At 45.1% G+C, this 22921-nt stretch overlaps 1 long non-coding RNA gene across 1 annotated transcript in view; it reads left to right on the forward strand.

The window, feature by feature from the left end:
- The window catches only part of LOC142658692 (uncharacterized), a 48935-nt gene that overhangs the window by 14446 nt on the left and 11568 nt on the right, over positions 1–22921 (forward strand). Inside the window, exon 2 of the long non-coding RNA XR_012850155.1 lies at positions 22221–22359. This is a non-coding gene — a long non-coding RNA (uncharacterized LOC142658692). The remainder of the gene's footprint in view (positions 1–22220; positions 22360–22921) is intronic.

Genomic DNA, 22921 nt, shown 5'->3' on the forward strand with positions numbered 1-22921 from the left:
GCAGCTGAAGCAGACCTGCTGGTCTGGAGTGGGCAACTTTATTTGCTGCACATACCGTACAGGAGGAAACAAAGCCCATTACGTGTTTTGGCAGCGTGGGCCACCAGAACTGACGGGCAATTAGGTCTCTGTTCTTACGGGCACCCCCGTGACCTGCGAGCTTGGAACTGTGACCCCAGCAAAGGATTCTTCCTCTGTCTGCCAGACGTACAAAAGTTCTTCCCGGAGGAATGTCTCTAACTTGCAGAGGGTTAACAGAGAAGATGCAGAAAGGATCAATAATATTCTGAGGGGACTCCACAGTGTCCTCTGTCTCAAATGACCTAGACAAGGCATCAGCCCTCACATTTTTGTCAGCAGGTCGGTAGTGGAGTTCGAACCGTAACCGGGCAAAGAACAGTAACCACCTGGCTTGATGAGGATCCAGCTGTTGAGCCGTCTGAAGATAGGTCAAGTTCTTGTGGTCCGTAAAAACCAGGATAGGATGAGTTGCGCCTTCCAGTAGGTATCTCCATTCCTGCAGGGCTAGCTTGATGGCCAGTAACTCCCGATCCCCAATCGAGTAGTTGCGCTCTGCGGAAGAAAGCAGCTTAGAATAGTAGCCACATACCTCAGCCTTGCCTTTCGAACCTCTCTGGAACAAAAGTGCACCAGCACCGACAGAGGAAGCATCCAACTCTAATGAAAACTGTAGGGATACATCAGGGTGATGAAGAATAGAGGCTGACGTGATTTAAGGTTTTAAATGCGGCTTCTGCTTCCAGAGTTCACACCTTGGCATTCATGCCCTTTTTAGTGAGGGTAGAGATGGGAGCTGTCAATGAAGAGAAGTTGGGGATGAACAGCCGGTAGAAGTTGGCGAATCCCAGGAAGCGTTGTATGACCCTGAAGCCTGGGGGGCGTGGCCATTCCAGAACCGCCTTTACCTTCTCAGGGTCCATTTTTGAGACCCTGATCGGAGAGGATATAGCCAAGGAAAGGTAGAGACTTTTTCTCAAACATGCACTTCTCCAGCTTGGCATAAAGATGATTCTCCCTTAATCGAAGCAACACCTGGCGGACATGACTCTGATGAGTTACAAGATCTGGGGAAAAAATCAAAATGTCATTGAGATACACCACAAAACAGACATAGAGGAGATCACGAAAAATGTCATTGACAAACTCTTGAAACACGGCGGGAGCATTACACAGGCCGAAGGGCATGACCAAGTATTCACAGTGAGCATTACGAGTATTAAATGCAATCTTCCACTCGTCACCCTGACGAATCCAGATTAGATTGTAGGCCCCCCGCAGGTCTAGTTTAGAAAAAACATTTGCCCCCCGAATGCGATCAAACAGTTCTGAAATCAAAGGCAATGGGTACCTGTTCATCACCGTGATCTGGTTGAGACCCCAGTAGTCAATGCAGGGTCGGAGGGATCCATCTTTCTTCTTGACAAAGAAAAACCCGGCTCTGGCCGGGGATGAGGATTTACGTATGAAGCCCCTCTCCAGATTCTCCTTATTGTAGGCCGACATAGACTGGGTTTCAAACAAGGAGATACTCTAGGAGGAGACGAATCAGGAACCAAGTCGATAGGACAATCATATGCTCGATGTGGTGGCAACATCTCTGCTTCCTTCTTGTTGAACACATCTGCGAACAGAGTAACAAGGAGGCAACCCTGCCAATGACTCATGCGGAGGAGACTGAGGCAGATGGATATGCCCCAGACAGCGTTCGAGACACTTAGGACCCCACTGAAGAACTTCTCCGGAGATCCAATCCAGGACTGGGGCGTGTAGACGGAGCCAAGGCAAACCCAGCAGCACGGGGTTGATGGCCTTGGGCAGGACAAACAGAGTGAAGAACTCCTACTAGTAGTCACAGACAAAACTGGGTCAGGCAATCGCAGTCCATCTACCGAAGCAACGATCAACGGCCTTTCCAGCAGAACAGTGGGCAACTGAAGAAGATCCACAAGGTGAAGGAAAAGGAAACATACAACTAAGATGGACAATCCCTATCCCTAGCCACTGCTATAACTGCCGGTGGAAAACGACGCACTGACCAACATCGCAGAGACTGCGTCTGACAGAGATAAGTATATGCTGTAAAAATATGCATTGACTGACTGCAGCTGAAGTTCCTCCATATGTTATTGGAGCTATACTGCAATAATCAGTACTATATTATGGTCAATTTCTGATGTCTGCTAATGCCGTTTTGGTCGACACAATTATTACTTGGGTGGTACGAACATTCACTATACACCTGCAGCTGATCGGTTATTTATGCTTACGTGGTATACACCAGTTGGATCATTCACCCCTGTTTTCCCTTTACTGGATTGCATTAATCATATGTGTTTAAAATTTGGCCAAGCATCTCTATATGGCTGCAACTTATGCAATAATCTTGGTTGCGATTATATGCAACGTGGTTTGGGCATAATACACAGTGACGGATTAAGTAGACCATAGGCCCTGGGTTGTTACCCAAACTTGGGGCCCCCTTCCGCACTGCCGCCCTGCCACGCCGTAACTATTTTTAATACTACCTTTTTGAGCAAGCATTAACAAATGAGTGTTACGATTTCCGTTGTCACAGGGCTGTGTCCCTACATACTGACAGTATCACACTGTGCTGGGACACATTCTCCTGACAAGGGGAATTGTCTATCAGTCCTGGACTGCAGAAAGACTTTTTGTGAAATACAAGGATTTCCTATAATAAACATGTCAGGAGAGGGGACAGATTCTCTATATATCTAGTGACTCACAGGTGACGACGTCTCAGATGCTAGTAGTTTTTTTCCTCTTTTCTTATCCATCCGGTCCAGAGCTCATGATGACTTCTCCTGGCCATGACCCATTTCTGCAGAATTTGCCACTCAGATGTCTGCGGCTCCTCACTTTTTCAACATTTCCACACCTATAAACGAAAATAAAATTATCATGGTGCCACATACTGTGCCCCTAAATATAATAGCACCAAAGACTGCGCGCCTGAATATAATAATACCAAACACTGTAAAACACCACATATACACAGCCCCCTGTACGTAGTGCCACACACAGCCCCTGTAGATATTACACACACCCATAGATAGTGCCACACACAGCCCCCTGTACATAGTACCATACACAGCCCCTGTAGATATTACACACCCCCATAGAAAGCGCCACACACAGCCCCTGTAGATATTACACACCCCCTATAGCTAGCACCACACACATCCCCCCGTAGAGAGCGTGACACAGAGCCCCCTATAGATAGCGCCATACAACCCTCTCCCTCTTGTAAATAGTGCCACAGAGCCCCCCTGTAAAGAGCGCCAAACACATACCGCTGTGGATAGCGCCACACAGCCGCCCCTTGTATATAGGGTCACACAGAGCTCCCCCTTGCATATAGGGCCACTTAGCGCTCCCCCTTGTATATAGGGCCACATAACGCTCCCCCCTTGTATATAGGGCTACTTAGCGCTCCCCCCTTGTATATAGGGCCACATAGCTCTCCCCCTTGTATATAGTGCTCACAGTGCTCCCCCCTTTGTATATAGTGTCACACAGTGCTCCCCTTGTATATAGGCCCACACAGCGCTACCCTTCCCCTTGTATATAGGGCCACCCAGCACTCCCCCCTTGTATATAGTGTAACGCAGAACTCCCCACCTTTGTATATAGTGTCACGGAGCAATCCCCCCCCCCTCCTTGAATATATGCACAGCGCTACCCCCACCTAAAAAAAATAATATATATTTTACTTACCTTGCTGCGTTCTCGTGGCGGCTGCTCAATCTGGACGCATGTGAAACCTCCGGACTAGACGCAAGCGCAGAGTCTTCCCAGCGCCTGATAGGCTGCAAGCCTCATGTGGCCTGCAGCCTATAATATTCGTTTGTATCTGAGGACTCAGATACAAATGAATGTGGGTGCCGCTAGCACGGGGCCCCCTCCGGAGCTAGCGACGCCACCAGGCATAAGGGGGCACGTGCGGTCTTGTGCGGTTCCGCCCTAATGATAATCCGCCACTGATAATACACATGCTCCTATAGGTGGGCTAATAAATTTTTGACCCGGCCGGGTGTGTGACGTCTATGTATGTTTGTAATTCATGTATGTGTTTTGTTTTTTGTGTTGTGTTACTTTGTGATTTAGACATAGGACTGCAATTGATGCTACCTTGTCATATCTAGTTAATTTTGCTAATAAATTTTGATATTTTTATAATTATGCTGAGCCGAGTGCCTGTCTTCCCAGTGTTCATTTCCTGATCTATTTCCCCTCCCCCTTCTTTTTCCCTTCCTCTTTTCTTTTTTCCTTTTTCTATTTATTTTCTTCTTTGATTATATCAAGATCCACAAGGTCTTGGCAGATGAAATTGGCTGCAGAGCCAGAGTCCAGGTAGGCAGAGACCGGATGGGGCCTCTCGCCAGCGACGATGGTCACAGGAATGAACAGTTTGGAGGAGAGTTCTCTATTAAATGCTGTGACGCCCAGGGTTGTCTCTCCAACCAATCCTAGGCATTGGGGTTTTTTGGCTTTTGGGGACACAGACGCACGACATGGCCAGCGAGGCTGCAATAAAGACAGAGTCCAGAAGTGCGCCTGCCCTGTTTCTCCTGAACTAACAGTTTAAGCCGGTCCACCTGCATCGGAACCTCAGGTGGAGCAGTAGAAGAAGGCAAGAGGGGTTGCTGGAAGTTGGGTGCCAGTCTAGGAAGCCGTCTCTCCTGTTGAACCTCTTGAGATCTCTCTCTGAGCCTTATGTCCACTCGAGTAGCAAGTAGAATCAGGTCGTCCAAGGCAGATGGAAGATCTCAAGCAGCAAGTTCGTCCTTTATCTCGGACGATAGGCCTTGCCAGAGGGAAGTTACCAATGCCTCACTGTTCCAGGACAGTTCTCCTGCCAGGGTCTGGAACTGGATGGTGTACTCGCCCACGGAGTCATCCTGGCGAAGGTTAAAGATAGCAGTGGCTGCCGACGAGACTCGTCCAGGCTCCTCGGATACAGTAGGGAATAACCGCACGAACCCCTGGAAGTCTCGGGTCCCTGTCGTTCCCAGATTGGGTGCGCACACGCCAGGGCCTTGCCGGCAAGTAAAGACATAGGGCACACTATGTGCTGCCCTAACAGCAGGCTGTGTCATAGTGACAGGGCCAGCTCCAGGTTTATGTGGGTCCTTGGGTGACACACAATTAGTGGGCCCCTGTTAAAGAACTGGTATCATAATGTGGTTCACGGGCCTCGTGTCACCCACTCTTACTACCTCCTTTATACTAGGGTCACTAGGGTTATGCCTAGATGCCCAACTTTTTTCCTTGTATTAACGCTAACTATATGCTTTGCCACTAAGTATGCGTGTGTGCAGGTTCACGACACAATAGTATAATAATAGTAATATTTATTAATAAAAATCACACTTAGATATAAAAACACCAAACACAGAACACAGTAAATATATATTCACAATATAGCATCAGTACACCCTGTGAAAGTGATTAAAATAATGTATAATTATGTAATTTTGTGCAGAAGCCATCTTGCATTGAGTCTCCATTTTGTTTCTTTTGTAGTGAATAAGAAAATCATTCTCTCTTTAAGACAAGTATATTATTGCTGATTTTGTATGTTTCTAAGTTAACTATGTGTCCTTGGTTCTCATGCGAAGCTTGTGGAAAGAAGGAAAGGGGAGGGAGTAAGATAAGAGAGGGAGACACATTCACATATGTGAGTAAAACTCCCCCATCTTAGAAGAACAATCTATTGTACTCTTGCTAAGAGTAATAAGTCACCTGCAAACCTGACCTCAGCATCTGATGAAAATATTAGATTTTAAAGAGTAATGTCACATTGCCTCTGATTGGTTAACCTGAAGCCTACACCCCTTTTGAATGATATTATTGTAATTGAGTTTCGCAATATACCTCAGAGGAGTATTTTAACCCCTTAATGACCGCCGATTAGCCTTTTCACGGCGGTCATTAATGGGCTTTATTCTACAGCGCCGCTATTCCACGGCGCTGCTGTAGAATAAAGTAAACAGAGCAGGGAGCCGTCAAATCTCCCTGCTCTCAGCTGCCAGAGGCAGCTGAGGGCTGAGGTCGTCCCTGCTCTGCCGGGTGAGATCGATATTAGTACCGATCTCACCCGTTTAACCCTTCAGATGCGGTGCACAATAGCGTGCCTCGCATCTGAGTGGTTTTGGAGAGAGGGAGGGAGCTCCCTCTCATCCCACCGACACCCGGCGATAAAATCGCCGAGTGTCTGTGTCTTCTATGGCAGCCGGGGTTCTAATAAAGGCCCCCAGGTCTGCCTGGAGCGAATGCCTGCTAGATCATGCCGCAGGCATGACCTAGCAGATGCCTGTCCGTTTTTAACGGACAGGCAGTAATACACTGCAATACAAAAGTATTGCAGTGTATTATAATAGCGATCGGAGGATAGTGAAGTCCCCTAGTGGGACTAGTATAAAAGTAAAAAAAGTTTAATAAAGTTAATTTAAAAAAAAAGTGAAAAAAAAAAATGAAAAACCCACTTTTTCCCCTTACAAAATGCTTTACTATTAAAAAAAACTACAATAAAGCAAAAAAGTTACACATATTTGGTATCGCCGCGTCCATAACGACCCCGACTATAAAGCTGTTACATTATTTAACCCGCACTGTGAACGCCGTAAAAAATAAAATAAAAAACAATGGAAAAATTGCTGTTTTCTGTTAATCCTGACTTTAAAAAAATGTGATAAAAAGTGATCAAAAAGTCGCATCTACTCTCAAATGGTACCAATAAAAACTGCAAGTCGTCCCGCAAAAAACAAGACCTTATACAGCTATGCAGACGCAAAAATAAAAAAGTTTTAGCTCTTCGAATGTGACAATGGAAAAATGTAAAAAATGGCTTATGGGGAGAAGGGTAGTATAATGTCCAGGGGAAATACTCATTGTATAGGTGGAGAGAAAGCACATGGAGAAGGGGAGGATACTCAGCGGTGCATGTGGTCCTTCCTTGGTTGGTGAGGCAGAAACAAGAGAGAAATACTTCTGGATGGGTGCAGGAAGCAAGAGAGATGTGTAGGGCTGTGGCCCTTCTTATAACCTGTCTGTGCACTTCTGTATGACATCACATACTCATGCACATACAGGGGAGGAGGGGGCAGGCTTTGAGAACCACCTGTGTCGTGAGATACAATACAGCATGTGTTCACTGTTTAGGGTATGTTCACACGAGGGCGTCCGTTACGGCTGAAATTACGGGGATGTTTCAGCCTGAAAACATCCCCGTAATTTCAGCCGTACCGGCATGTGCAGGCGCTTGAACGCCGCGTCCATTACGGCCATAATTAGCGCTGCTATTCATTGGAGTCAATGAATAACGGCTCCAATTACGGCCAAAGAAGTGACAGGTCACTTCTTTGACGCGGGCGTCTATTTACGCGCCGTCATTTGACAGCGGCGCGTAAATATACGCCTTGTGTGAACAGACAAACGTCTGCCCATTGCTTTCAATGGGCAGATGTTTGTCAGCGCTATTGAGGCGCTATTTTCAGACGTAATTCGGGGCAAAAACGCCCGAATTACGTCCGTAAATAGGCCGTGTGAACATACCCTAATGGCTCCACCCGGTGTGTAAGAGGCAGGGGAAACAGAGGAAATCTGGAGCCGACTGTCATAAGCATTTTCCCACAGGTATATATGTGAATACACACCTATATCTGATGAGATAATAGATATGCATACATATATATATATATATATATGTATATATATACGGTCCAAATTCAGATGAAAATAGCACTCCAACATACCATATATATTAGGCCATGTGCTCGTTACCAGAGGATGAATCAATTCCCCAACTTGAATATAAAACAACCAAAGAACAAAATAACTGCACCAGGACTTCAGAGTAGATGAAACAAGCTTGAGAAAGGTTCTGTGATGAACCGAAACGTCGCTCACTTGAGGGGAATAAATCCACCCTGTTTCATTTACTCTGAAGTCCTGGTGCCGTTATTTTGTTCTATGGTCAAAACAGAGGGAGGCGTCGCCATGACTACGAAGAGCAGGGTAAGTATAAGCTTTTTTTCTTCTTAGTTGCAATTTTTGTGGTGGAATCGCAGCTTTTCTGCTGCAAAATTCGCAACATGTTCGATAGTTTGTCAATCACTGGGCACAGTCTGTTTGAAAGTTCTCTGGAGAAAAAAACATGAGACTATGGATGCAGTTCACAATGGAGACTGATGTTTGTTGGGTGGATAGTCTGTCAATCACCGGGCATGGTCGGTTTGATAGTTCTTTGGGTGATCTAAGCATGTTAGTTTGAAGCATTGCCTTTTGCAAAGTAAGGTATTTGTGGACTGTCTATGTAAAGAGAAGCTTTTGGCTTTGTGTATTATGTTTTGAGGGGGACGTAGAAACTCTTTTTCGGATTTTAACTCTATAATGTGATGTACTGTTTTATCGTTTTTATGTGTGCTAAATACTATGTATTTTATGTATATTATATGAATTTGGATGGAATAGAAATATCACGTAAATGTAAAAAGTCACATGTCCCAGATATCAGGGGTCATTTGTTTGAATATAAGGAGAGAACTAAGTAAAGCCCCAGATTAAGCCATTGGTGCAAAACTCAAGTCAGGCTGAGAGGACTTAAAGGGGTTGTCCAGTCCCTAAAAAATCCAAAGGATCCCATTATACTTCAATAGGGTCCATTGGGCCCCGGTGGTATCTGTTGTACAACTGATTCCAGAAACATAAATATATATTTATATTTGGGTTGGGCCCCTATCCGTGCAAAACCTCACCCTTCCACGTATCTGGTGCTGTCTGAACCTATACACAAATTGATTCCAGAAACAGACAGCACAACACAAGTGTGAACATAGCCTTCAATTTATTGTTGTTTGTTTTTATGCATCAAACTTTGCAGAGATGAGTTTTACCTGTACAAAGTCATCATGGCGTTCTGGGCCAAATTGAGAAGACGTGGAAAGCGAATAATTTCAATCACAGAAGATGTCATCTGTGAGTCACTAGAAATAATTGTTTCTGCCTTTGACTGCGTCTGATCAGCATTTCATAAATTTGTTCAGTCTGCAATGTGGTGATACTCTGCCAACTGCCTTTGTGGCATCTAATGACTACTTGATCATTGTAGTCAATCTTGGTATGGTGGCAATATTAACTTACAGTATAGTGGTAATTTTAATATCCCTGTAGTGTTTCTTTATTCAGCAACAGTATGGAGGTATTATTTAGTCACTGTATTGTGGTGTTATTCAGTCACGGTATGGTGGTGTTGTCCAGTTACCGCATTGTGGTGTTATCCAGTCACAGTATGGTGGTGTTATCCAGTCACAGTATGGTGGTGTTATCCAGTTACGGTATGGTGGTGTTATCCAGTCATGGTATGGTGGTGTTATCCAGTCACGGTATGGTGGTGTTATCCAGTCACGGTATGATGGTGTTATCCAGTCACGGTATGGTGCTGTTATCCAGTCACGGTATGGTGCTGTTATCCAGTCACGGTATGGTGCTGTTATCCAGTCACGGTATGGTGGTGTTATCCAGTCACGGTATGGTGGTGTTATCCAGTCACGGTATGGTGGTGTTATCCAGTCGTGATATGGTGGTGTTATCCAGTCGTGATATGGTGGTGTTATCCAGTTACGGTATGGTGGTGCTATCCAGTCACGGTATGGTGGCGTTATCCCCTCATGATATGGTGGTGTTTTCTAATCAATGTATGGCGGTTTTATTTATTCACTGGTTATATTTAGTCACTGTATTTATTACTATTATTTGGGGGTAGGGCTAATCTGTGTATCTGTTGATCTTCTCCTTTGTGACTACTGACCAATTATCACAAATGATGGCGTTAGTTGGCGAGTGTAATTGGGGGCGTATTTAATCTTAGTGCCTAGGGCAGCGTGAGCTGTAAATATGGCCCAGTAGAGAATAGTTTTCTAAAAAGGATAAATCCTGTAAACGTATGAGAATTGATGTGATACGACCCTGCAGTTTCTATAAGAAATACCTGGAGAAAAGATCTACAAAGTATACCTGTAATGTTATGTTTTCTTTTTCTACTGTTTTTAATGCTGTTTTAGGTATGAATATACCTGATCGGTACTTGTTCTTTTGATCAATTCCCAAGTTATTGATATATAATTTGTATTCCAGTAACTCAACGAAACAGTACTGTGTATCTTCACTTTGCATATATGTAAATATGTGGTTATTGATCATGTTTTGTTTGTTTGAAATTACCAATAAAAAGATTGAACCATAAAAAAAGGATAAATCCGCCAAATTTATTGTCATGACGGGGGTGTGAACCCACTGGGCCGTACCGCCGTAGCGGTATAGCAGCTGGCCAAACAGGGTACAAAATCAATGTCTATAGTTCGGATAAGGTACCTGTAGCAATTCAGACAGTAGCGATGGTTGAGGCCCGGATGGAACTCTGGCAGCAGGCAGACAACAGGTGCGGTGGAACACAGCGTGTGTAGTAGGCGACACAACACGACTCCAACACGGTACAGCACAGGAACACGGTAACACAGGACAGGTAGCAGGAACGAGAACACTGGAACTGGAAAACACTCAAGGGACCATATGCAAAGACAGACACAGGTAGGTACAAACAATGCTCATGCAATGAAGGAAGAGGCAGGGCCCATCTTATAGTCCAGGGTGCTCTGGGAGCAATCAGCTCAATCTCACACATGTGTGCGCTCTGGCTCTTTAAGGCTGGACTGAGCTTGCGAGTGCACCCTAGTGGTCACTGCGGAACAGGACGGCCGCATGTGCTGGCATCTCTGGAGAGAAAGGTGTCGGCAGGATGGAAGGAGTTTGTGGTCAGCGACCACGGACGTTACACTTATTAATGAGATTATAGAAGCAGAAGAAGAAGATGAATATCCTAAGGAAAGTAAAGGCAGTCTGTTTTATTTACATAGGAAAAAGACAAAGGAGCGTGCAGGACATCTTATTATTAAAGGGGTTGTCCAGTTTTTATAAATAAAAAATACTTATTTGTAGAATAGGAAATCATACAGTTTTCTAATATACATGTATTACGAAATTCTGCTCACATGCATTGTAGTGCATGAGGCCCCTGTGACAGTGGAATGGTATAGCCCACAGATTAGTCCTGTATAATGCATCCACAGGTTAACTGAATATGACTAAACATGGCATCATTCATGCAACCCACTTCACACATAGATTTTTCTTTGTAAAAGTAGTAAAATATAAAAAAAACTATATAGATTTGGTATCACCGTAATTGTATTGAGCCCAGAATAAAGTAAAGTTTTCGCTTTTAACCACATGGCGTAAGTCGTAAAAACGAAACCCCAATGAAATGGAGGAATCAGTTTTTTCCACTTTCAGCCCGCAAATAATTTTTTTTCCATTTCCCAGTACATTTTATGGTACTTTAAATGGTGTCAATAGAAACTACAACTCCTCCCGCAAGAAATAAGCCCTCACACCACTCTATTGACGGAAAAAAACAAAAGTTATGGCTCTTGGAATGCGGGGAGTGAAAAACTAAAATAAGAAAGCAAAAAATGGATCAGTCTTGGAAGGGTTAATTCATTTGTAATAAAAAAAATGTATGACCACATGTGGGGTATTTCCGTACCCGGGAGAAATAGCTTTACAAATGTTGGGGGTGTTTTTTCTCCTTTATCCACTGTGAAAATGAGAAAATTCAACATTTAAGTGGAAAAAATTTTGATATTAATTTCCACGGCCTAAATGCTCACTATACCCCTAGAAAAATTCCTTGAGGGGGTGCTGTTTCCAAAATGGGGTCATTTTTGGGGGGTTTCCACTGTTTTGGTCCCTCCTGGGTGTTGCAAGCGTGACATGGCACCGAAAACAATTCCAGCAAAATCTGTGCTCCAAAATCCAAATTGTGCTCCTTCCCTTCTGAGCACTGCTGTGGTTCAAAACAGCAGTTTATTACCACATATTGGGTATTGCCGTAATCAGGAAAAATCGCTTTACAAATGTTGTGGTTCTTTTTTTCCTTTATTCCTTGTAAAAATTAAAAATTTCTAAATTTTTTCAGAAAAAAAGTAGATTTTCATTTTTACAGACTAATTTCAATATATTTTGCCAAAAATCTGTGTGGTCAAAATGCTAACTATACCCCTAGATAAATTCCTTGAGAGGTGTAGTTTCTAAAATGGGGTAACTTTTTGGGGTGTTTCCACTGTTTTGGCACCGCAAGACCTCTTCAAGCCTAAAATCTAAAAAAAAAAGGAGGCCCAAAATCCACTAGGTGCTCCTTTGCTTTGGAGGCCTGTGTTTCAGTCCATTAGCACACTAGGGCCACATGTGGGATATTTCTAAAAACTGCAAAATCTGGGCAATAAAATATTGAGTTGCATTTCTTGGGTAAAGCCTTCTGTGGTACAAAAAAAAATGTATTACAAATGAATTTCAGCAAAATAAAAAAAAATATGTACATTTCACCTCTACTTTGCTTCAATTGCTGTGAAATGCCTTAAGGGTTCAAACACTTTATGAATGCTGATTCGAATACTTTGAGATGTGCAATTTTAAAAATGGGGTGATTTATGGGGACTTTCTAATATATAAGGCCCTCAAAGCCACTTCAGAATTGAACTGGTCCCTGAAAAAATAGCCTTTTGAAATTTTCTTTAAAATATGAGAAATTGCTGTTAAAGTTCTAAGCCTTGTAACGTCCTAGAAAAATAAATGTTCAAAAAACTATGCAAACATAAAGTAGACATATGGGAAATGTTAACTAGTAACTATTTTGTGTGGTATTACCAGGGGTGTAGCTCGGGTTGGCCAGGCGGGACATGTGCCCCGTCCGCAACTTAGAGGGGTGCGCCAGGGCTGCACCGTCCATGTCGGCAGCCTGCTGCCTCTCTGAGGGGTCGGTGGCGCCACTGAAACCAGCCGCTGCCACCCCCTCCTGCACTATAATTGTACCTGCGTCTATAGGACACAGGTACAATTAGAAGCAATTAATGGCCGGGTATGTTCCGTGCCCGGCCATTAAACGCCTTTCTACGAGTGAAGCGACATGATACTTTGCACCGCTTGCGACGATGAAAGGCGCTGATTGACAGGGAAAGTCATTCTGCCCTGCCAATCAGCGCCTTTCATAGACGCAAGTGGCGCGATCACGTCATCGCGCTACTTGCATTGCTCAACCCCAGGAGACCTGCGCAGAAGAGAGCAGGTCACCATTGCTGCCGGACGACGTGGGAACGGGATTAAGGTGAGTTTGTATAGTTTGTTTTTTTATCCTAATAAAAAAGTGTGTGGCATTATCTATGGGGCGGGGGGGGTGGCCTTATCTACGGGGGGTGGCTTTATCTACGGAGGGGGCTTTATCTATGGGGTGGCTCTATCTACATGGGGGCTGTACACTGGGGTGGGCTATGTGTGGAGCACTATATACAGGGGTGGGCTATATGTGGAGCACTATATACAGAGGTGGGCTATATCTACAGGGGGGCTATATACACGGGTGGGCTATCTGTGGAGCACTATATACAGGGGTGGGCTATATGTGGAGCACCATATACAGGGGTGGGCTATACCTACAGGGGGGCTATATACAGGGCTGGGCTATCTGGGGGGCACTATCTACAGGGGGCACGGTGTGTGTGTGGGACACAGTGTATGGTGCTATTATAATTAGAGGTGCATTGTATGGCACTATTAAATATAGGGGCATAGTGTGTGGTATAATGAGAACTTTATCTTTGTTTATAGGTGTAGAAATGTTTGAATAGTGAGAAGCTTAAGACATCTGAGCGGTATACTGCAGAAATGGGCTGTGACCGAGAGAAGTCATCATAGAGGTCTGGACTGGATGGAGAAAAAGAACTAGAATCTGAGACGTCACTGGTGAGTCACTTAATGTAAATGTTTATTCTGCCTCTGCATCAGTACTGTAGTCACTGTATGATCTTCAGTGAGATGATGGGTGGTATGATTATGATGTGATTTTTTTTTGTGAAACAGCAACTCACAGCATATCCTTACCTTTGTTCGGGCCATGCTGGGAGCTGGAAACAATTTAGTGTAAACCTATACGGCAGGGGTTGCACTAAATTGAGCTGTATTTGTGCTGGTGTTGTATATATTTACTGAGCTTGGTTCTGGAGCTGTATTTATGTACTGAGCTTTGTTCTGGTGCTGTATATATGTAATGATCTTGGTTCTGGAGCTGTATTTATGTACTAATCTTGGTTCTGGAGCTGTATATATGTAATGAGCTGTGTTCTGGTGCTGTATATATGTAATGAGCTTTGTTCTTGTGCTGTATATATGTAATAAGCTTTGTTATGGTGCTGCATATATGTAATAAGCTTGGTTCTGGTGTTGTGTATAGAACTATATTGCTTGTAAAGTGTACAAATGTTTTTATGCTTGAGTTACATAAAAGAAATGTGGAAAAGAAATGACACGTCATTGATTGGTGAACAAAACAAACATGGCGAGGGGGGAAGGAGATGTCGGAAAAAAGGAGCGGGCACCAAACTCAATCTTTGCCCCGGGTGCTGGAGAACCTAGCTACGCCTCTGGGCATTACTATATGTTTTACAAGCTGATATGTTTAAATTTAGAAAAAACAAATTTTTGCTAATTTTCTCTAAATTTTGGTGTTTTTCAGAAATAAATACTGAATTTATCGACCACATTTTTTCACTAACATAAAGTTCAATATGTCACGAGAAAACAGTCTCTGAATCGCTTGGATAGGCAAAAGCATTCCAGAGTTATTACCACATAAAGTGACACGTCAGATTTTAGAAAATCGGCTGTGTCCTGAAGGCCAAAACAGGCTGGGTCTCCTGAAGGGGTTGAAGAGGCTGTCACCAAATTATAAATCCCCTATCTCCTACCTAATCTGAAGGACGATGGAACGTAGAAAACAGTTGTTTTTAAAAAAAAAATATGTTTATCTTTGACAGCTGTTATGACAATTTTTTGTTTTTAGCTAATTTGTTCTAAATGCCCAACGAGGAGATAGGGCACTTATAAACTGGAGACAGAGCTTCTTTAATTTTTTGGGGTATGCAGGTTCCACTGGATCGTTTTGACTACGTCATAGATTCGTTGGACTACTTCGATAATCTACGTTTTATTTTTTAAATAAAATGGTTGTCTGGGGGAGTTTTTATTTCAATAAAAAAATATTTTCTTGGGGTATATTCACAAAGTGCAGTTTTAACACGTTTTTTTTGCCGTGTTTTTCCTTCATTTCGAAAACCGCATTGAAAAAGGCATGCATTTTTACCGCAATTTGCAAAATCGTGGCAAAACGCATGCCTTTTTCGATGCGGTTTTCTGCCCTGCGTTAAAAGCTTGGCAAATCCGCACTGTGTGAATACACCCTTATCTCTGTTTTCTTAATACTTTATTAGCGCTTTAGTAAGGGCAGTTGTCTGTTTGACAACATCCATTACTAAGGCAGGGCTTAGTGTAAGCCAGTGAAAATGCTAACACTAACCCCCATTATTACCCCGGTACCCACCACCACCAGGGGTCTTGGGAAGTGCCAGGTTTGATCAAGTACCCAACTATCTGGTGTGAAAGTCGGGCACTGGGGCGGCCGCAAGCTGGTATTATGAGGCAGGAAAACCGTGGCCCTTACCACCCTGGTAATGCTAGGCTGTGGCTGCTTTATTCTATCTGGCAGGTTATGAAAATGGGGGGGACCGCACAAAGTTTTCTTCAATTATATATTGATTTTTAACGGACGTCATACAGATAACTTCCATTACTAAAGCTCTAATAAAGTATTATAAAATGCACAGAGACATAAGAAAATATATATTTTTTTAAATAAACATTCCCCCACACAACCCTTTTTAACCATTTTATATAAAATCTATGACGAAGTCCAAACGGTCTAGTGGAACCTGCATAAAAAAAAAAAAATAAGTTTAGTAGTATAATTATTCTCACCTACAGCAGACTTTTGTTTTCTCCCCTGCACCTCAATAGAATCTAGAGATCAATGAACTCTAGTTTCTATTGTGGCGCACGGGAACTAGAGATGCATCAGAAATATTAATAGTTATTAATAATTCTGGCGCATCATGGAGGTCCCATGCGTCAGAAGAAGCTAATGAAGGGACTCCTAAAGTGAGTGTCCTAAAGACTCCCTGCATTAGCTATGTGACCGGGGTTACTAGTGGTCATATTGAAAGTAGCTCAGTGACCTAATTTCAATGTGACTGCTGGTGACCCCGGTCAGATTGAACTCTCCAATCATAAGAAATTGACGGCCTATCCATACACAAATGAATTGCCGGGCAGTCCTGCATTCACAGCAGGCGGGGATAGACAATTCATTTGAATTATCGGCAGCTCCTTGAATGACTGTAGGGACTGCCGCTCTTCAATAAAATGGTGCATTTTCACATCGAGGGTCGAGGTGTACAGTGCATGCCACAGAGCATGCGCAGTCCACATGTTAAGGATCTGCCAGGCACAGCTTCTGTATCCACGCCCATAGGCAATCAGTCTGCACCTGCTTCTATGTCTGTGAGACTGACTCCATCTTCCACCACTCAGGATGGCAGGCTAAGGAGTGGGAGAGCCAATCACAGCCTGGCCAGACGGAGCTAGCTCCCGCCCTCTGTCTATTTATACCTGCCTTTCCTGTTCCTCCTTGCTTGTGATTCTTCTCTGTTGGTTTCCTGGCCCTGCTGCAGCTTCTTGAACTACTTGTCCCTGCTTCGTATTGACCCTGGCTTACTGACTACTCTTCTGCTCTACGTTTGGTACCTCGTACACTCCTGGTTTGACTCGGCTTGTTCACTACTCTCCTGCTCTACGTTTGGCACCTAGTACTCTCCTGGTTTGACTCGGCTCGTTTAATACTCTTGTTGCTCACGGTGTTGCCGTGGGCAACTGCCCCGTTTCCCTTTGTTCTGTGTTTCCTTGTCTGTTGTCTGTCGTGCACTTATTGAGTGTAGGGACCGTCGCCCAGTTGTACCCTGTTGCCTAGGGCGGGTCGTTGCAAGTAGGCAGGGACTGAGTGGCGGGTAGATTAAGGCTCACTTGTCTGTTTCCCTATCCCTGTCATTACATAATCACAAGACCATATACCTACTCTACCCTGGTCCCTCACACCACTATGGACCCCCTTGAGACCCTGGTTCAGCAAATGCAGGGTCTCTCCCTACAGGTCCAGGCCCTGGCTCAGAGGGTCAACCAGCCTGATGCTACCATGGTAGTACCCCTCACCTCACCTCTTGAACCCCACCTCAAGTTGCCTGACCGGTTCTCAGGAGACCGGAAGACTTTTCTCTCCTTTCGGGAGAGTTTTAGGCTCTATTTTCGTTTAAAGCCCCACTCCTCAGGTTCTGAGAGCCAGTGGGTGGGTATAATTATGTCCCGGCTCCAGGAAGGGCCCCAAGAATGGGCCTTCTACTTGGCTCCTGACGCCCCTGAACTTTCCTCCGTTGATCTTTTCTTTTCTGCTCTCGGACTCATTTATGACGAGACTGACAGGACTGCCTTTGCCGAGAGTCAGCTGGTGACCTTACGTCAGGGTAAGAGACCTGTTGAGGAGTATTGCTCTGACTTTAGAAAGTGGTGCGTAGCTTCTCGGTGGAATGACGCTGCCTTAAGGTGCCAGTTTAGGTTGGGTCTGTCGAACGCCCTAAAATACCTGCTAGTTAGCTATCCCTCTTCTGACTCCCTAGACCAGGTTATGGCTTTAGCGGTATGACTTGACCGACGTCTCAGGGAACGACAACGTGTACGTTTATGTGTTTTCTCCTCTGACTCCCCCATGATGCCTCCCGCGGTTCTGTTGCTTCGTTCTTCCACGGAAGACTCGGAGGTACCTATGCAACTCGGGGCCTCCGTGTCCCCCCGACAGCGTAGAGAGTTCCGCAGGAAGAATGGTCTCTGCTTCTATTGTGGGGATGACAAGCATCAAGTGAACACCTGTCCTAGGCGTAAGAATAAGCAGCCAGAAAACTTCCGCGCCTAAGTAATCATCGGGGAGGTCACTTGGGCGCACAGGTATTTCCCGTAAATATGAAACGTAATAAAATCTTGCTTCCCTTTCAGGTCTCTTTTGGTGGTAGGTCTGCTACCGGCAGTGCCTTCGTGGATTCAGGGTCGTCTGCTAATATCATGTCTGTGGAATTTGCTATGTCTCTAACTATGCCTTTGATTGATTTGCCTAAACCTGTCCCGGTAGTGGGTATCGACTCCACTCCTCTTGCTAATGGTTATTTTACACAGCATACCCCTGTTTTTGAACTCCTTGTTGGCTCCATGCATTTGGAGCAGTGCTCTGTACTGTTGATGCAGGGATTATCGTCCGATTTGGTTTTAGGCCTTCCCTGGTTGCAGTTGCATAATCCCACGTTTGACTGGAATACTGGGGAGCTTACCAAATGGGGTAATGAATGCTTGACGTCATGTTTTTCTGTTAATTCTATTTCTCCCCCTGAGGAGGTGAACACGCTACCTGAGTTTGTTCAGGACTTCGCTGATGTTTTCTCTAAGGAGGCCTCCGAAGTGTTACCTCCTCATAGAGAATACGATTGCGCTATCGATTTGGTACCAGGAGCTAAGCTCCCTAAGGGTAGGATATTTAATCTCTCTTGTCCCGAATGTGAAGCCATGAGAGAGTATATCCAGGAATGCCTGGCCAAGGGTTACATTCGCCCCTCTACTTCTCCGGTAGGTGCTGGCTTCTTCTTCGTAGGGAAGAAGGATGGTGGTCTTAGGCCATGCATTGACTACCGTAACTTGAATAAGGTCACTGTAAGGAACCAGTATCCCCTTCCTTTGATTCCTGATCTCTTTAATCAGGTTCAGGGGGCCCAATGGTTCTCTAAGTTTGATCTACGGAGGGCGTATAACCTTATCCGCATCAAAGAGGGGGATGAGTGGAAGACTGCGTTTAACACGCCCGAAGGTCATTTCGAATACCTCGTCATGCCCTTTGGGTTGTGTAATGCTCCCGCGGTCTTCCAGAATTTCATAAATGAGATTTTAAGAGATTACCTGGGGGTATTTCTTGTAGTGTACCTTGATGACATACTTGTGTTTTCCAAGGACTGGTCCTCCCACAATGAGCATGTCAGGAAGGTGCTCCAGGTCCTTCGGGAAAACAAACTGTTTGCGAAGACCGAAAAATGTGTGTTTGGGGTGCAGGAGATACCATTTTTGGGTCAAATCCTCACTCCTCATGAATTCCGCATGGACCCCGCCAAGGTCCGGGCTGTGGCAGAATGGGTCCAACCTGCCTCCCTGAAGGCGTTACAGTACTTCTTGGGGTTCGCTAATTATTACAGGAGATTTATTGCTAACTTCTCGGTCATCGCTAAGCCTCTTACGGACCTCACTCGCAAGGGTGCTGATCTCCTCCGCTGGCCTCCTGAGGCTGTGCAGGCTTTTGAGGTCCTTAAGAAGTGCTTTATCTCGGCCCCGGTGTTGGTTCAGCCCAACCAAATGGAGCCATTTATCGTGGAGGTTGACGCGTCCGATGTGGGAGTGGGGGCTGTCTTGTCCCAGGGTACCAGGTCCCTCACCCATGTCCGTCCCTGTGCCTACTTCTCCAGGAAGTTTTTGCCCACTGAGAGTAACTATGATATTGGCAACCGCGAACTCTTAGCCATTAAATGGGCATTTGAAGAGTGGCGCCACTTCCTGGAGGGGGCTAGGCACCAGGTAACGGTCCTTACCGACCACAAGAATCTGGTTTTCCTAGAATCGGCTCGGAGGCTAAACCCGAGACAAGCTCGATGGGCGTTATTTTTTACCAGATTAAATTTTTTGGTTACCTATAGGGCTGGGTCTAAAAATATTAAGGCTGATGCACTGTCGGGTAGCTTCATGGCCAGCCCTCCTTCGGAGAAAGATCCTGATTGTATTTTGCCTCCAGGTATAATCATTTCCTCTATTGAGTCTGATTTAGTTTCTGAAATTGCTGCTGATCAAGGTTCAGCTCCCGGAAACCTTCCTGAGAACAAGCTGTTTGTTCCCCTGCAATTCCAGCTAAGGGTACTTAGGGAAAATCATGACTCCGCACTATCTGGTCCTCCAGGCATCCTGGGTATCAAGCACCTCATTGCCAGAAACTATTGGTGGCCTGGGTTGCTCAAAGACGTTAAGGCCTACGTCGCCGTTTGTGCTAGGTCCAAGACTCCCAGGTCCCGACCAGCGGGCTTACTACATTCTTTGCCCATTCCCCAGAGACCTTGGACCCATATCTCCATGGATTTTATCACCGATTTGCCTCCATCTCAAGGCAAGTCGGTGGTGTGGGTTGTAGTAGACCGCTTCAGTAAGATGTGCCACTTTGTGCCCCTCAAAAAACTACCCAATGCTAAGACGTTAGCTACCTTGTTTGTCAAACACATCCTGCGTCTCCATGGGGTCCCTGTCAATATTATTTCTGACAGAGGGGTACAATTTGTTTCTTTGTTTTGGAGAGCCTTCTGTAAAAAGTTGGAGATTGATCTGTCCTTCTCCTCTGCCTTCCATCGTGAAACTAATGGCCAAACCGAGAGGACTAATCAGTCTCTAGAACAATATTTAAGGTGTTTTATCTCTGACTGTGTATTTTCTTGGGTCTCATTCATTCCCTTCGCCGAATTTTCCCTTAATAACCGGGTCAGTAACTCGTCAGGGATCTCCCCCTTTTTCTGTAATTTTGGGTTTAATCCACGGTTCTCCTCCGTTTCACCTGGTAGTTCCAACAATCCCGAGGTAGAGGTCGTTCATCGGGAACTGTGCACAGTATGGGCCCAGGTTCAGAAGAACCTAGAGGAGTCCCAGAGCATACAAAAAACTCAGGCAGATAGAAGACGTTCTGCTAACCCCTTGTTTATGGTCGGGGATCTGGTGTGGCTATCGTCAAAGAACTTGCGCCTTAAAGTCCCGTCCAAGAAGTTTGCTCCCCGGTTTATAGGGCCGTACAAGGTCATTGAAGTCCTCAATCCTGTCTCCTTCCGACTGGAGTTGCCCCCATCTTTTCGATTACACGACGTGTTTCATGCTTCCCTCCTTAAACGCTGCTCCCCGTCCTTGGCTCCCTCGAGGAAACCTCCTGTCCCTGTTCTCACCCCTGAGGGGGTAGAATTCGAGGTGGCCAAGATTGTGGACAGCAAGATGGTCCAAGGCTCCCTCCAGTACCTGGTCCATTGGAGAGGATACGGGCCTGAGGAGAGGACTTGGGTACCCGCCCGGGATGTTCACGCTGGGGTATTGGTCAGGAGGTTCCACCTTAGTTTCCCCAATAAACCAGGTCCATCTAGAAAGGGTCCGGTGGCCCCTCATGAAAGGGGGGGTACTGTTAAGGATCTGCCAGGCACAGCTTCTGTATCCACGCCCATAGGCACTCAGTCTGCACCTGCTTCTATGTCTGTGAGACTGACTCCATCTTCCACCACTCAGGATGGCAGGCTTAGGAGTGGGAGAGCCTATCACAGCCTGGCCAGACGGAGCTAGCTCCCGCCCTCTGTCTATTTATACCTGCCTTTCCTGTTCCTCCTTGCTTGTGATTCTTCTCTGTTGGTTTCCTGGCCCTGCTGCAGCTTCTTGAACTACTTGTCCCTGCTTCGTATTGACCCTGGCTTACTGACTACTCTTCTGCTCTGCGTTTGGCACCTCATACACTCCTGGTTTGACTCGGCTTGTTCACTACTCTCCTGCTCTACGTTTGGCACCTCGTACTCTCCTGGTTTGACTCGGCTCGTTTACTACTCTTGTTGCTCACGGTGTTGCCGTGGGCAACTGCCCCGTTTCCCTTTGTTCTGTGTTTCCTTGTCTGTTGTCTTTCGTGCACTTATTGAGTGTAGGGACCGTCGCCCAGTTGTACCCCGTCGCCTAGGGCGGGTTGTTGCAAGTAGGCAGGGACTGAGTGGCGGGTAGATTAGGGCTCACTTGTCTGTTTCCCTAGCCCTGTCATTACACCACAGCTAGAACAGCGCCAACCTGGGAGATCAGGTCGGCTCCCGTCCCAAGTCTCCTATGCTCCGGGTGTGCCGTATAGAACCTGTGTATGTGTGGTGAAGAGACAAATACACAGATGCTAATAGAGATGGGTTCCCCCACAAAAGTAAAAACATGCAAATAAATAAAATTACATTAGGGAACACATTAAAATAATAAAAAATAATAGTCCCATACCATAAAACACTTCAAATAAAAAAAATAAATAAAATTTGTGACACCTTTCCTTTCAGGTAAAAGGAATCTGAAGCGCGTATATGATATTTACATTCGTGGAGAAAATAAATGCACAGCAGACTTGCTCAGTCCTCAGAGGTTCAATCCAGGAGAGCGGAGACTAAATCTGGAAGTTTTACAGTATATTGTCAGAAGGTAAATGTTACCCCTTAAATAACACCGTGGTTTTAAAGAGGACCTGTCACTTGCCAAAAAAACTGCAGTTGACATCTCAGATAGATTGCAGGCGCCTCACAGATTCTGATGCTTTTTATTTTTTTCTTCTAGCCGGTACCATTCCTGAGATATCGTCTGTTAGTTCTAGTGTCCGATATGTAAATGAGGCCTTTGACTGTCAAGTTGGCAGTTACCCCTTATCAAGTGCCAGTCAAAGACCGTATTTGCATATAGGGCACCAAAACTAATGGCACCGATATCTCAGCAATGATGGGGGCTAGAAAATTTCAAATAAAAAGCGTTAGAACCTGTGAGGCGCCTGCAATCTAAGGGTATGTGCACACGTAGTGACCAAAAACGTCTGAAAATACGGAGCTGTTTTCAAGGGAAAACAGCCCCTGATTTTCAGACGTTTTTTGAGCAACTCGCGTTTTTCGCACCGTTTTCGCAGCGTTTTTTACGTCCGTTTTTGGAGCTGTTTTCATTGGAGTCTATGAGAAAACGGCTCCAAAAACGTCCAAAGAAGTGTCCTGCACTTCTT

Source organism: Rhinoderma darwinii, chromosome 8 (assembly GCF_050947455.1).
Source record: "Rhinoderma darwinii isolate aRhiDar2 chromosome 8, aRhiDar2.hap1, whole genome shotgun sequence".
Lineage (NCBI taxonomy): Eukaryota > Metazoa > Chordata > Amphibia > Anura > Rhinodermatidae > Rhinoderma > Rhinoderma darwinii.